This window comes from Bombina bombina, chromosome 6, assembly GCF_027579735.1.
Source record: "Bombina bombina isolate aBomBom1 chromosome 6, aBomBom1.pri, whole genome shotgun sequence".
Lineage (NCBI taxonomy): Eukaryota > Metazoa > Chordata > Amphibia > Anura > Bombinatoridae > Bombina > Bombina bombina.
The window spans coordinates 1,053,686,150-1,053,700,603 of NC_069504.1; the positions used below are offsets into that span (position 1 = coordinate 1,053,686,150).

The 14,454-nt window shown below is 42.7% G+C and overlaps 1 protein-coding gene and 1 pseudogene across 1 annotated transcript in view; both read right to left on the reverse strand.

Annotated features, from left to right (window-relative positions):
• Positions 1–14,454, reverse strand: part of CACNA2D4 (calcium voltage-gated channel auxiliary subunit alpha2delta 4) — a 1,345,448-nt gene that overhangs the window by 430,067 nt on the left and 900,927 nt on the right. The gene's annotated exons all lie outside the window — the stretch shown is intronic.
• LOC128665307 (uncharacterized) lies at positions 8,639–8,793 on the reverse strand (annotated as a pseudogene).

Sequence of the window (14,454 nt, forward strand, 5' to 3'; positions counted from 1 at the left end):
CCATCAAACTACAAAAGAGACTCCAACGTATCCAGAACGCCTCAGCCAGACTTATCCTTGACATCCCTCTCCAATGCCACATCACCGAACACCTAAGGAACCTTTACTGGCTCACCATCAACAAGAGAATCACCTTCAAGCTACTTACCCACGCGTTCAAGGCCCTATACAACATCGGACCTGAATACCTCAACCACCGCGTACATTTCTACACCCCTGCCAGACAACTCTGATTGGCCGACCAAGCACTCGCATTCATCCCCCGATTCAGCAAATCCACAGCGGGCGGAAGATCCTTCTCCCACATGGCAGCAAAGACATGGAACACCCTCCCGCTGCACCTCAGACAACCCACCTCCCTTACAAAGTTCAGAAAGGACCTCAAAACCTGGCTCTTCGACTGAAAGCCCATCCCCCCCCCTTCTCCTATCCCCTTTCCCTTAGCGCCTTGAGACCCTCATGGCCGATTAGTTTGCGCTCTATAAGTACCTAATAGATAGATAGATGTAAAGAGTTGTTAAGAGCTGTGTGTCGTACTAAGGGGCATTCCCTACACTTCTGTATGTGATGGAGAGACGCATGTATTACTCACAATATAGTGCCCAATAAAATAAACAGTTTAAAAATTATACAGAAAGTACAAAGTAAAAATCATAATGAAAATACAAAACAAAAAGTAATGGAAATACAAAGTAGAAATTGTAACAAAAGCACAGATTAAAACGTAGAAATTGAACTCAAACTACAAAACACAAATCTTACTTTGTATTTTCTCAGTGTATTACAAGTCTCACAGTCGTAAACAGTGAGCAGGAAAGGGACATTCCTTGGCTGTGTCTGACGTTCTCTCACAGTTTTAAAGTATTCTCTAATCATTTTGCACCTGCAGTTCTCACTAATGTATCTCACTAAATGTATGCTGGTGGTTTCAAACATATAACATACCTATTACACTGATATAGAATAATGAGAGGATACAAAATTAGAAGAAAATATGTTAAATATAAGTTAAAATTATACTAAAACCAACGCAGTGTGATTTTTATTGGTAGTTGTATTCAGTCTGCCTGGCAAGATTATCTATTCTAGAGAGCAGCTTGCCCTTGACTAGGACTTCCAGGTTCAGTAGTAAGGTCTACCCATGTAAGGATCAGTGTAATGATTTCACTCCACAATGGCAAGTTTCAGAGAATCAGGCCCAGATCTCTGTTGTGATCAGTGACCTGTCACTGCATGCATAATGGAACTGCTTCGGACAATGTAATTTGAGGGGGAAAAAACAACAAAAAACATTATGGCAGGAGATATGCAAGTTATTTAATTAATTGTATATATTTATTGCCCTAAATCACTTTACAAAAGTATAGCCTAGCAATTGTGATGGTTCTTTCAGTCCTCCCCCATACATTTAAAGTTTATACATAGAACTATTATTCTTCAGTGTTTCACAGTTTTATGAATACTTTTCATTCATTGTCCATAGATACTAACTTACAACAAACATGGTGCTGTGAAATGCATTTTGTTTCTGTCTGTGAGTAAATAGCAGATCTGCATCCAAGATTTATTATCTTACATGAGCATAGCTGAAAAATAATTATAACTATCCTTCTTCAAAACAATTAATATGTATTCTCTGCAGTGATGAATCTAAGAATATCTCCAGGTCTCGGTTTAATTGAATTTAAAATGAATGGACAACCACACTATCTGTGAAACACAGCCAAAAGGGGAAAGCTAGCTAACAATGACACATGATGAGCCAATATTATTGCTCCATCATTTAAGGCATCATCCATAATTTAACAAAGTAAAAATATTGCATAATTAAGCCATCTGATTGGTTACTGACAGTGCCACTGCCAGTCTAATAATCACATGTTTCTAGTAAGGGAGGGCAGAAGCTCTGAACAAGGACAAAGTCTGATTGATGCAATCTGGAACAAAGCTTGTAATTAGAGGCTAATCAATTTTAATTAAGGACTGAATAAGCTGGCCAAAATAATGTTCATTCTTAGCTATGTATGTGTAACATGCATGTGTATATGTGACTAGCAGCAATGAAACCCATGGTCATGATATCATGGAGCACAGAGGTGTTGAATACGGTCATGTGACTTTCATGATACAGGCTTTCTGCTCTGTGACATGAATAGTGCATCCTATGCCAGGAATAAAAGAGTTATGCATAGGAAGGCAAGAATGATGTGGTTTGAATTGGTGAGGGTGACAGTGCCATGAATAAATAGATAAGATGCTTTTCTTGGCACATGACTATTTGAACAGGGCTCATACACAGAATTTTCATTAAAATATCCTCTGCTCACCCGACCCTTTTGGCTTGACATATTCGCTGTCGCTTGGATTATGATCTGGAAGATGAGATGGGAGGGCAAGTAAAGAGAAGTGACCGGAGGTGAGTAAGAGTGTTACAAACCTGCCAAACTGCAGCAACCTCTGGCATTAGCAAGGAAATTACCGGTTAAAATATTGTGGTCACAATAGAGAATCACATTAGGAAACAATGCAATGTGCCATGCAATTAGTTTGTTTCATGTGGCTGGTAATCACTATTCAAAAAAAAAATCTCTAAAATACATTGTATTGTATCTATGCACAACTTTTTTTATGTCAGATTGTTATCAATGAGCATGAGGAAAAAATAGAATTTAAAACCAAAGTGAGATTATATTTGGATTATAAAAAAGTGAGATTTTTTTCCATGTACACTCAAGATTCTTACTTACCAATAACTAATTTCTTTGTGTTCAGAGTGGCAGCATATGGCAATGATATATTATTTATGGGTACTTATCTTCGTGTCTGATTAGTGAGACAGAACTTCAGTGGTTTTGATTCGTGGTCATGTAGAATGCCACTTACACTTTGAAGTTCATTGTTTAATAGAGTAACAAGAGTGTAAGAAAAGGGAGAAAAAAGCCCACAAAGAGAGATAGAACAGACAAACAACGGTGTACGTACAAGAGTACTGTTACTGAATGTGAAGAAAATGGCTGAATTAGAAAAAAAATGGCGGAGTTGTGTATATGATATAAGAGAAAAATCTGGTTAAAAATGGAAAACTATAAAATATTGGCATTTCACTGTCACTGTCTTTATGAGCGGGATTTCCAGTTATTTTTAGAGACCTTCACAGAAGCAAAATATACATGACCAAAACGCAAATAAAACTTTAAATATACTGATTCAGCACTGGTTATGACTTCCTTCTGTGCTGAGGGCAGTTTTTTTTCATATTAATAATAATTTCCCAACATGCGTGTAATTGTTTCATAGCAATTTGATTAATTTTATAATTAATACTTAATTGAAATTATAAATTAACATTGTGAAGATCATATTTTACTTGTGTACCAGGAAAATAGTTTTTAAATCTGATATAAGTTTAGCTAATTATAATAATAAAAATAATAATAATAAGCCAGGAAAGAATTTTGTTTAATAACCGCTTTGTGCCGGCACAATAAGCATGAGAACGTCAAAGTGATCACGTGATTTCAAGGCCGGATTGGATCATTGGGGACTGCCTATGCTGCTAGGCACGCACCACCTGTGGCCGTTTCTTGACTGCGTCAAAGGGGGTAGTGGCAGGACACCATATAAGGTAGGATGTTCTATGCCTTCCTAAAAGGGTTAAAGCCTGGCGCTGTTAGGACGGCATGGAATGTCCTAACAGCGTGAAGGTGTTATTATGTAAATATGTCTCTAAAAACCTTATTTCAAATCAGGTCAAAAACATAAATTATGCTTACCTGATAATTTCATTTCCATCGAGGGGAGGAGAGTCCACTGCTTCATTCATTACTATTGGGAATTCAGAACCTGGCCACCAGGAGGAGGCAAAGACACCCAAGCCAAAGGCTTAAATACCTCCCCCACTTCCCTCATCCCCCAGTCATTCTGCCGAGGGAACCAGGAACATTAGGAGAAATATCAGGGTATAAAAGGTGCCAGAAGATGATTAAATTTAGGTCCACCCAATGGAGATGAAGGCGGGAGCCGTGGACTCACCTCCCCTCGATGGAAATTAAATTATCAGGTAAGCATAATTTATGTTTTCCATCTAAAGGGGAGGAGAGTGCACGGCTTAATTTATTACTATTGGGAACATATACCCAAGCTCTAGAGGACACTGAATGAAACAGGGAGGGTAAAAGGCAGACTTTAATCTGAGGGTACCACAGCCTGTAAAACCTTTCTCCCAAAAACAGCTTCCGCAGAAGCAAAAACGTCAAACTTGTAAAACTTTGTAAAAGTGTGTAAGGAGGACCAGGTAGCCGCCTTACAAATTTTCTCCATAGAGGCCTCATTCTTGAAGGCCCAAGACGAAGCCACAGCTCTAGTTGAATGAGCCGTGATCCTCTGTGGAGGTTTATGTCCCACTGTCTCATAAGCCAAGCGAATCAAGCTCCTCAACCAAAAAGACAAAGTAGCAGATACGCTTTGCCCCTTGCGCTTCCCAGAATACACCACAGAAAGAGATGTAGACTGTCTGAAATCCTTTGTAGCCTGAAGATATAACTTCAAGGCACAAACCACATCCAGGTTATGAAGTAACCTCTCCTTTGAAGAAGAAGGGTTAGGACACAAAGAAGGAACCACTATTTCCTGATTGATATTACAGTTAGACACCGCCTTGGGGAGAAACCCCAACACAGTGCGAAGTACAGCCTTATCCGCATTAAACACCAGATAAGGAGGATCACATTGCAAGGCAGCTAGTTCAGATACTCTGTGTGCCGATGCAATAACCAACAGGAAGAGAACCTTCCAGGACAAAATCTTAATGTCTATGGAATGCATAGGTTCAAACGGAACCCTCTGCAAAACCTTAAGGACTAAGTTTAAGCTCCAAGGTGTAGCCGACTGTCTAAAGACAGGCCTGATTCTAGACAGAGCCTGAACAAAAGATTGGATGTCAGGGAGCTTAGCGAGTCTCCTATGCAACAAAACTGATAATGCCGAAATCTGTCCCTTTAAGGAACTAGCGGCAAGACCCTTCTCCAAACCATCTTGGAGAAAGGACAGAATCCTGGATACCTTTACCTTATGGCAAGGATATCCATGCTTCTCACACCAGGACAAGTAAGTCCTCCACACCTTATGGTAGATTTGATGAGTGACTGGCTTCCTTGCCTGAATTAGAGTATCAATCACACTTTCAAAAAAGCCTCTCCTGGCTAAGACTAGGCGTTCAATTTCCACGCAATCAGCCTCAGAGAATCTAGTTTTCGATGTTGAAAGGGGCCCTGTGACAGCAGATCCCTGCGACAGGGTAACCTCCATGGTGGAGAGGATGATATCCCCACCAGATCTGCAAACCCCGTCCTCCACGGCCACAAAGGAGCAATCAGAATGGCCGGGGCCCCCTCCTGTTTGATGTGTGCCACTAAACGAGGTAGAACTGGTAACGGTGGAAAAATGTAAGCTAGGCTGAATCCCCAAGGAACCACTAAGGAATCTATCAGCTCTGCCTGGGGATCCCTGGACCTCGACCCGTATCAAGGTAGTTTGCAATTGAGTCTGGACGCTATGAGATCTATCTCCGGCGTTCCCCATCTGTGACAAATCTCCGCAAACACCTCGGAGGGAAGAGACCATTCCCCCGGATGGAAGGATTGTCTGCTGAGAAAGTCTGCTTCCCAGTTGTCGACACCTGGAATGTGAATCACTGAGAGTGAGGAGTCGTGGGACTCCGCCCACTCCAGAATCAGAGACACCTCCCTCATCGCGAGGAAGCTCCTCGTACCCCCCTAATGGTTGATGTAAGCCACCGAGGTAATGTTGTCGGTCTGGAATCTGATGAAACTGACCGACGTCAAAGAAGGCCATGCCTTCAGAGCATTGTAAATTGCTCATAGTTCTAGGATGTTGATCGGAAGGAGAGACTTCTCCCTGGATCACTTTCCTTGTGCCCTCCTGGCATCCCAAACAGCTCCCCATCCTGTAAGACTGGTATCCGTGGTCACAATCTCCCAGGGTGGTCTCAAGAAGGATGTACCCATGGACAGCTGCTCATGACGAATCCACCAAGAGAGGAAGTTCCGAGTCCGAGCATCCATGGATATCAGCTGTGATAGATCTAAATGATCGCCGTTCCACTGTCTCAACATGCACACCTAAAGAGGTCTGAATGGAACCTGGCGAATGGTATGACATATATGCTTGAAACCATGAGACCTATCACCTCCATACATTGAGCCACCAATGGGCTTGTGGAGGACTGAAGGGCAAGACAGGTGGACGCAAGCTTCCTGCATCGCTGATCTGTGAGAAATATTTTCATCACTTGCTGCAGTGTGGAAACTGGTTAGTGTTAGGACCAGTCTACTATGGGACACCTTGTAAGTGGTGACTGGCTTAGCAGAATATGATCATATTGTGTGACTAAGATCCCATTTCATTTAAAGGCATTTTTTACAGGCAAAATTTTTTTTTGCAGCATAAATATAAGTCAATATTATTGCGAGATGTTAAGCTCAATTGTATTTGAACTATGTAAGTATATTTAGCAGATAGAAGTATATTTGTTTTTGCAGCTCAAATATAAGCCAATATTATTGCGAGATGTTTATCCCAATCTTATTAGAAGCTATGTAAGTATATTTGGCAGACAGAAGCATATACAAATATGAGTCCACGGATCATCTTAATTACTAATGGGATCCAATACCAAAGCTAGATTACACAGATGATACAGGAGGGACAAGACATGGAACTTAAACGGAAGACACCACTGCTTGAAGAACCTTTCTCCCAAAAGCGGCCTCAGCTGAGGCAAAAGTGTCAAACTTGTAGAACTTTGAAAAAGTGCGAAGAAAGGACCAAGTTGCAACCTTGCAAGTCTGTTCCACAGAAGCTTCATGTTTGAAAGCCCATGAGGAAGCAACAGCCCTCGTGGAATGAGCCGTAACCCTCTCGGGAGGCTGCTGTCCAGCAATCTCATATGAAAGACGTATGATACTCTTCAGTCCAAAAAGAAAGAGAAGTAGCCGTAGCTTTCTGTCCCGTACGTGTTCCTGAGAAAACTACAAACAATGCAGAAGACTGACGAAAACTCTTAGTCGCCTGCAGATAAAACTTTAAGGCACGGACCACATCCAAATTGTGCAGGTGTCGTTCCATCTGAGAAGAAGGATTGGGACACAAAGAAAGAACAACAATCTCCTGATCAATGTTCCGATCAGAAACCACCTTAGGAAGAAATCCTAATATAGTACATAAAACTCCCTTATCAGAATGAAAAATAAGGTAAGGGTACGCATACTGCAATGACGAGTGCTCTGACACTCTGCGAGCAGAGAAAATAGCAACAATATAACAATTTAATATCTAAGGAATGCATAGGCTCAAACGGAGGCCGTTGGAGAACATTGAGAACCAAATTGAAACTTCATGGAGGAGTAACTTGTTTTGAACTCGTCGATAATCCTTTCTCCAAACCTTCTTGGAGAAAGGATAAAATTCTAGGAATCCTAACTCTACTCCATGAGTAGCCCTTGGATTCACACCAATAGAGATATTAACGCCACATCTTATGGTAAATCTTCCTAGATACAGGCTTACGAGCCTGAATCATGGTCTCAATTACCCATTCAGAAAACCCCCGCTTGTATAAATTAAGCATTCAATCTCCAAGCAGACAGCTTCAGAGAAACTAGATCCGGGTGAAGGAAGGGCCCCTGAAGTAGAAGGTCCTTCCTCAACGGAAGTCTCCAAGGTGGAAGAGATGACATGTCCTGTCCACCAGATCTGCATACCAAATCCTGCAAGGCCAAGCTGGTGCAATGAGGATCACCGATGCCCTCACCTACTTAATTCGAACAATGACCCGAGGAAGAAGAGCAAACGGAGGAAATAGCTGGAGAACACTTCTGGATGGAGTTCCCACTCCCCCGGAAGAAAGGTCTGCCTACTCAGGAAATCCGCCCTCAGATGTCCACCCCTGGAATGTGGATCGCTGACAGGCAGCAAAAATGGGCCTCCGCCCACTGAACTATGTTGGATACCTCTGTCATCGCTAAGGAACTCCTCGTTCCTCCCTGATGATTGATGTAAGCCACTGATGTTCTTTTGTCTGCAAAAACGGGTTCCCTGGGATAGATGATCCAGAGACAACCACCACTGAAGAGAATCCCTTGTCTCCTGCTCCAGTAGTATTCGAGGAGACAAATCTGTATAATCTCCAATCCATTGCCTGAGTATGCTTAACTGTAGAGATCTATGATAGAACCGAGCAAACAGGATGATCTCTGATTTCCTGACATTGTCAGAAAAAATCTTCATTGATATGGAAACTAATATGGTTCCCAAGAAAGTTACTCTTGTGCTTGCGACTAAGGAACTCTCCTCCAAATTTACCTTCTCCCCGTGATATAGCGGGAAGAATAACACCATGTCCGTGTGAAATCTTGCTTGCTGTAAGGAGGGCGCCTGGACTAGGACGTCGTCCAGATAAGGAGCCACTGCAATGCCCCATAAACGAAACACCCCAACAGCGATCCCAGAGCCTCTGTTAAAGAAAACTCTGAGAGCTGTGGCAAGACCAAAAGAAAGAGCCAAAAACTGGAAGAGTTTGACCAGAAAGGCAAACCTTAGAACTTGAGACGATACTTGTGAATGGTACCTGAAGGTACGCGTCTTTTAAGTCCACTGTTTTTCCCTGATCCAAAAATCCATTTATATATGGTCCCCAAATAGGGGAGATATAAAAAATTAAGCTGATAAGAACAGATGTTACACTTGATCTTAGCCAAAAGGCCGAGAATCAATACATAAATTGACCCTCTTGAATCAAGGGAGGAATGGAACAAATAATTTCCATTCTGAAGGACGGTACACTAAAACAAACTTCCGCTTACGAAGGCCAGTGGACACCAAATGCACACGCAAGATCAGATAGCAGGAGCCTTCCACCGCCTTCCGCTTCGGGAGCAGTGGAGTTAACCGGAACTGGAACAATCACCCCCAGGTCTAAGAGATCTCCTACGCAGTGTAAGAACGGCTCTCCTATTGTTTGATCTGCAGATAATCTTAAAAGCAGAAACCTGCCTCTAGGAGGAAAACCTTTTAAACTCAAATTTGTATCCCTGGGACACTATTTTCTATTACCCAGGGATCCTGAACATCTCGAACCCAAGCCTGAACAAAGACAGAACGGGGGCATGTCCTTCATGCTATCCTTGATTCAACAGCAGGCTATTTAGATTTTATTTATTTTTTAATTTCAAAAGAAATTATTTCCATCAAGCCAGGTCCCAACAAGGTCTTCCCCTTGTAAGGAACCGATAAAAAGCTTAGACGTAGAACAAGTCTCTAATCAGAAGGCTCTGTGGTCTGAAACAGAGAAACCTGAAAACTATGCTCCCAGTTTGAAAAATTGAAGGGAAGAATTTGAAATAAAGGAATTAGCCAATCTGAAAGCTTTTATCCTATCCTGGATTTTATCCAGGGAAGTTTCTGACTTAGTAGTATCAGACAACGCATCAAACCAATATGCCGTCGCACTAGTGACAGTAGCAAAGTACACAGCTGGTTGCCATGGTAAACCCTGGTGTACATCCCTTCTAATATTTGTCCATAGGACCTTTGTAAAATCCAACATCCTCTAAGGGTATAGTAGTTCTCTTAGCTAAGTTGGAAACTACGCCTTCCACCCTAGGGAATGTTTTCCCAGCCTCCTAAGCTGAGTCAGCTATAGGAAACATCTATTTAAATATAGGGAATGCGGACTCTTCCATTCCTTATAACTTACCCGACGCACTAGGATAGATTACACCGGTAGTGTAGGAGTCGCCCAGGGTAGCTAAAACCTCCTAAAGTAACAAATGGAGGTGTTCAAGCTAAAAATCTGAAAGAAAAACAACCTCAGGATCAAATAAAGATATTATTCATCTGAGTCTGAGAACTCTCTCTCAGATAATTCCGAAGTAACTTCCTCAGTCAGGTAACAGTGAAGAACCGTTCGGAATAGCAACTACTGAATCAATCACACTAAATGATTGAAAATAATTCCTCTAGTAATGTCTTCTGCCACGTGGGAAAAACATATAATGCATAAAATGCAAAGTAACCCCGGGTGGATTGTGAGAGTAAGCGCAGGGCACTGCAAGTGCGCCATACAATTTTGTGGGACACTAAAGGAGAAATTTCGTCAACAGAATCCTAAGCAGCAAATGCCCTAGAAGGAGAAGGTTCAGAAAAAAGTGAAATTTTTAAGAAAAATTGACACATAAAAAACATAATTTATGCTTACCTGATAAATTTATTTCTCTTGTAGTGTATCCAGTCCACGGATCATCCATTACTTATGGGATATTAACTCCTCCCCAACAGGAAGTGCAAGAGGATTCACCCAGCAGAGCTGCTATATAGCTCCTCCCCTAACTGCCATTACCAGTCATTCGACCGAAAACATGCAGAGAAAGGAAAACCATAGGGTGCAGTGGTGACTGTAGTTTAATGGAAAAATTACCTGCCTTAAAGTGACAGGGCGGGCCGTGGACTGGATACACTACAAGAGAAATAAATTTATCAGGTAAGCATAAATTATGTTTTCTCTTGTTAAGTGTATCCAGTCCACGGATCATCCATTACTTATGGGATACCAATACCAAAGCTAAAGTACACGGATGACGGGAGGGACAGGCAGGCTCTTTATACGGAAGGAACCACTGCCTGAAGAACCTTTCTCCCAAAAACAGCCTCCGAAGAAGCAAAAGTGTCAAATTTGTAAAATTTGGAAAAAGTATGAAGAGAAGACCAAGTTGCAGCCTTGCAAATCTGTTCAACAGAAGCCTCATTCTTAAAGGCCCAAGTGGAAGCCACAGCTCTAGTAGAATGTGCTGTAATTCTTTCAGGAGGCTGCTGTCCAGCAGTCTCATAGGCTAACCGTATTATGCTACGAAGCCAAAAGGAGAGAGGTAGCCGAAGCTTTTTGACCTCTCCTCTGACCAGAATAAACGACAAACAGGGAAGACGTTTGTCGAAAATCCTTAGTTGCCTGTAGATAAAATTTCAGGGCACGGACTACATCTAGATTGCGTAGCAGACGTTCCTTTTTCGAAGAAGGATTAGGACACAAAGATGGAACCACAATCTCTTGATTGATATTCCTGTTAGTGACCACCTTAGGTAGGAATCCAGGTTTAGTACGCAGAACTACCTTGTCTGAATGAAAAATCAGATAAGGAGAATCACAATGTAAGGCAGATAACTCAGAGACTCTTCGAGCCGAGGAAATCGCCATTAAAAACAGAACTTTCCAAGATAACAACTTGATATCAATGGAATGAAGGGGTTCAAACGGAACCCCCTGTAAAACATTAAGAACTAAGTTCAAACTCCATGGTGGAGCAACAGTTTTAAACACAGGCTTGATCCTAGCTAAAGCCTGACAAAAAGCTTGAACATCCAGAACTTCTGACAGACGTTTGTGTAAAAGAATGGACAGAGCTGAAATCTGTCCCTTTAAGGAACTAGCGGATAAACCCTTTTCTAAACCTTCTTGTAGAAAAGACAATATCCTCGGAATCCTAACCTTACTCCATGAGTAACTCTTGGATTCGCACCAATATAAGTATTTGCGCCATATCTTATGGTAAATCTTTCTGGTAACAGGCTTCCTAGCCTGTATTAAGGTATCAATAACTGACTCAGAAAAACCACGTTTTGATAAAATCAAGCGTTCAATTTCCAAGCAGTCAGCTTCAGAGAAATTAGATTTTGATGTTTGAAGGGACCCTGGATCAGAAGGTCCTGTTTCAGAGGTAGCGACCAAGGTGGACAGGATGACATGTCCACTAGATCTGCATACCAAGTCCTGCGTGGCCATGCAGGCGCTATTAGAATCACTGATGCTCTCTCCTGTTTGATTCTGGCAATCAATCGAGGAAGCATCGGGAAGGGTGGAAACACATAAGCCATCCCGAAGGTCCAAGGTGCTGTCAAAGCATCTATCAGAACCGCTCCCGGATCCCTGGATCTGGACCCGTAACGAGGAAGCTTGGCGTTCTGTCGAGACGCCATGAGATCTATCTCTGGTTTGCCCCAACGTCGAAGTATTTGGGCAAAGACCTCCGGATGAAGTTCCCACTCCCCCGGATGAAAAGTCTGACGACTTAAGAAATCCGCCTCCCAGTTCTCCACTCCCGGGATGTGGATTGCTGACAGGTGGCAAGAGTGAGACTCTGCCCAGCGAATTATCTTTGATACTTCCATCAATGCTAGGGAGCTTCTTGTCCCTCCCTGATGGTTGATGTAAGCTACAGTCGTGATGTTGTCCGACTGAAACCTGATGAACCCCCGAGTTGTTAACTGGGGCCAAGCCAGAAGGGCATTGAGAACTGCTCTCAATTCCAGAATGTTTATTGGTAGGAGACTCTCCTCCTGATTCCATTGTCCCTGAGCCTTCAGAGAATTCCAGACAGCGCCCCAACCTAGTAGGCTGGCGTCTGTTGTTACAATTGTCCAGTCCGGCCTGCTGAATGGCATCCCCCTGGACAGATGTGGCCGAGAAAGCCACCATAGAAGAGAATTTCTGGTCTCTTGATCCAGATTCAGAGTAGGGGACAAGTCTGAGTAATCCCCATTCCACTGACTTAGCATGCACAATTGCAGCGGTCTGAGATGTAGGCGTGCAAAGGGTACTATGTCCATTGCTGCTACCATTAAGCCGATCACCTCCATGCATTGAGCTACTGACGGGTGTTGAATGGAATGAAGGACACGGCATGCATTTTGAAGCTTTGTTAACCTGTCTTCTGTCAGGTAAATCTTCATTTCTACAGAATCTATAAGAGTCCCCAAGAAGGGAACTCTTGTGAGTGGAAAGAGAGAACTCTTCTTTTCGTTCACCTTCCATCCATGCGACCTTAGAAATGCCAGTACTAACTCTGTATGAGACTTGGCAGTTTGAAAGCTTGAAGCTTGTATCAGAATGTCGTCTAGGTACGGAGCTACCGCAATTCCTCGCAGTCTTAGTACCGCCAGAAGAGCACCCAGAACCTTTGTGAAGATTCTCAGAGCCGTAGCCAATCCGAATGGAAGAGCTACAAACTGGTAATGCCTGTCTAGAAAGGCAAACCTTAGATACCGGTAATGATCTTTGTGAATCGGTATGTGAAGGTAAGCATCCTTTAAATCCACTGTGGTCATGTACTGACCCTTTTGGATCATGGGTAAAATTGTCCGAATAGTCTCCATTTTGAACGATGGAACTCTTAGGAATTTGTTTAGGATCTTTAAATCCAGGATTGGCCTGAAAGTTCCCTCTTTTTTGGGAACCACAAACAGATTTGAGTAAAACCCTTGTCCCTGTTCCGACCGTGGAACTGGATGGATTACTCCCATTAATAAAAGCTCTTGTACGCAGCGTAGAAACGCCTCTTTCTTTATTTGGTTTGTTGACAACCTTGACAGATGAAATCTCTCTCTTGGGGGAGAGTATTTGAAGTCCAGAAGGTATCCCTGAGATATTATCTCTAGCGCCCAGGGATCCTGGACATCTCTTGCCCAAGCCTGGGTGAAGAGAGAAAGTCTGCCCCCCACTAGATCTGTTCCCGGATCGGGGGCCCTCAATTCATGCTGTTTTAGGGGCACCAGCAGGTTTCCTGGCCTGCTTGCCCTTGTTCCAGGACTGGTTAGGTCTCCAGCCTTGTCTGTAGCGAGCAACAGATCCTTCTTGTTTTGGAGCAGAGGAAGTTGATGCTGCTCCTGCTTTGAAATTCCGAAAGGAACGAAAATTAGATTGTCTAGCCTTAGGTTTGGCTCTGTCTTGAGGCAGGGCATGGCCTTTACCTCCTGTAATGTCAGCGATAATTTCTTTCAATCCGGGCCCGAATAAGGTCTGCCCTTTGAAAGGTATATTAAGTAATTTAGACTTAGAAGTAACGTCAGCTGACCAGGATTTTAGCCACAGTGCTCTGCGCGCCTGAATGGCGAATCCGGAATTCTTAGCCGTAAGCTTAGTTAAATGTACTACGGCATCTGAAATAAATGAGTTAGCTAACTTAAGAGCTTTAAACCTGTGTGTAATCTCATCTAATGGAGCTGATTCAAGTGTCCCTTCCAGAGACTCAAACCAAAATGCTGCTGCAGCCGTGACAGGCGCAATGCATGCAAGGGGTTGCAATATAAAACCTTGTTGAACAAACATTTTCATAAGGTAACCCTCTAACTTTTTATCCATTGGATCTGAAAAGGCACAGCTATCCTCCACCGGGATAGTGGTACGCTTAGCTAAAGTAGAAACTGCTCCCTCCACCTTAGGGATCGTTTGCCATAAGTCCCGTGTGGTGGTGTCTATTGGAAACATCTTTCTAAATATCGGAGGGGGTGAGAACGGCACACCGGGTCTATCCCACTCCTTAGTAACAATTTCAGTAAGTCTCTTAGGTATAGGAAAAACGTCAGTACTCGACGGTACCGCAAAAT